We start from the raw sequence: 2,363 nt of genomic DNA, 5'->3' as shown, positions 1-2,363 counted from the left end.
CTGACGATCAGTAGTGGTGCCCAGTTGGGGGTGATCGGGACCGTGTCGCATGTTGGGTTATCTTTTATTTTGGCGCCGTAGTCGGGCCATGAGTGTTTGGATGATGTAATGTTATTTATGTACCTTGATTGATGTGGCGAGTGTAAGCCAACTATGTTATCTCCCCTTTTATTAATTATATTACATGGGATGTTTGTGAAGATTGCCTAACTTGCGACATATGCCTTCAATGCGATTATGCCTCTAAGTCGTGCCTCGACACGTGGGAGATATAGTCGCATCGAGGGTGTTACAAGTGGCTACAGTAAAGCCCGCTCCCGCCCCTAACCAGGGGCAGGCATGGCCACAGCACGCCGTACCCGGGAAGATCTCCGTGCGGCGTGGCACTGTTGCCGTGCCGGCCCTGACATCAGCACCAGAGGCCCGAATCCTGCGCCCACGACGGCTTGTCTGTATGACCCTGGGGCGGCGGGTCCCACCAGCCAGTGGGACCCCAGGAGACGGCAAGTGCGCCCCCAGTCGGACCCGTTGGGAGTCGGCCCCCGAGAGTCGGCCAGATCCTCCCCCGGGGCCCACGCGCCATTAATCCTATGTGACGGAGAGTGGCAATAGTGATCGCCCGCCAGGCGGCGGGGCTGTTGCCACGACTCCATGACCAAGCCCGCGTCATCAGAAGCACGGCTACAGTAATCAGCAGCCGGCAAGACCCGCCCGCGGCGGACGCGGCCTGTCGGCTCCGTACCTAGCCAGTCGGCGGGGCCCACTAGTCGGCGAGCCCCAGCAGTCGGCGGAGAAGACGGCGGCCGGAGGCACTGACGGCTGGGCCCACATCCAGCCAGATTACCATTGTACCCCTGGGGGTAGGCCTATATAAACCCCCCAGGGCACCCATGCAAAGGGTTGGAATCCATTAGCTCTAGACCAGATCATATAGGAGGGAGAGAGCTAGCCTTGCCCTCTCCTACCTCCAGGAAATAGCTCAAGGAGCAATCGTGTAAACACTTTGCCATAGTGATCATGCGGAGACCCCGCAGAGCAGCAGTAGGGGCATTATCCCCCTGGAGAGCCCTGAAGCTGGGTAAGATTCGCCGGCGTTCATGTCTACGCCTCATCCCGTTTCCAGGCACCGACGACGTTCTACTCGCCCCCACCATGATAAGCCATCCTTTGGCATATGTCGCACCCAACCCCCGACACGGGGTTTTAGGTGAATACACCAGGCTTCCAAGCGGTGGCTTGATAGCCAATTACGAGGGTCCTTTCAAACTCTTTGTTGCTTTGCAAAAAAGAGCCCCCAAGTAACTTTGTGAGCGATGCTCAGCATGTGCCTATGTTTGAGTTTCTACAGTGTACAATAATCTCTTTGGCTCCACAAATTTTTCCTTGTGTGGCTGAAATGCCTATCAAGAGGTGTAGCTGTGGTTCAAACATGACCAAGCCCCCTAGTGATTTTCTTTATCTTTATGCAGTTGCTAAATCCGGTTTAACAAAGACTCCGCTTTGCCCGTTAACTTGTAAAAGCACACATATGATATAAGAAAGAACAGATACCCCGCTTATAACGGAGGCTCCGGTTTATTATATGGTATATACACTGTCATAAATATGTACAGGTGAAAAAGCCTATGGCTTCAAGTATAGTAAGGCCGAAGGAGAGCTATGTTCCATGGCCGCTTTGTCTCCTCCTCCGATTGACGTGAGTCTTCATGCTCTCGAACATCAATGAGGTAGGAGGATCCGTTGTGCAGACTTTTGCTGACCACAAAGGGTCCTTCCCAAGGGGGGATAACTTATGCATATCAGTCTGATCCTGGATGAGCCGGAGCACCAAATCACCTTCTTGAACAGTTCTAGTTTTAACCCGGCGGTTGTGATAACGTCGAAGATCTTGCTGATAAATCGCCGAACGCGCTGCTGCAAGATCCCGCTCTTCATCCAACAGGTCCAGAGAATCCTGACGTGCCTTCTCATTATCAGCTTCAACATAAGCTGCCACACGGGGCGAATCATGACGGATGTCACTAGGAAGAACCGCCTCTGCTCCATAAACCATGAAGAAAGGCGTGTAACCCGTAGACCTATTGGGTGTGGTGTTGATGCTCCATAACACAGAAGGTAGCTCCTCGACCCAACAACTCGGCGTCCGCTTTAAGGGAACCATAAGCCTTGGTTTGATACCCCGCAGAATTTCTTGATTTGCCCTTTCGCTTGACCATTAGATTGGGGGTGAGCAACTGATGCTAGATCAAGCCGGATGTGCTCACGTTGATAGAATTCTTCCATCTCTCCTTTTGAAAAGTTAGTGCCATTATCTGTTATAATGCTATGTGGAAAGCCAAACCGGAATATCACCTTTTTGATGA

Source organism: Triticum urartu, chromosome 5 (genome assembly GCF_003073215.2).
Source record: "Triticum urartu cultivar G1812 chromosome 5, Tu2.1, whole genome shotgun sequence".
NCBI classification, from domain to species: domain Eukaryota; kingdom Viridiplantae; phylum Streptophyta; class Magnoliopsida; order Poales; family Poaceae; genus Triticum; species Triticum urartu.
The sequence above is the reverse complement of the archived record's forward strand: the minus strand, read 5'-3'. Positions refer to the sequence as shown.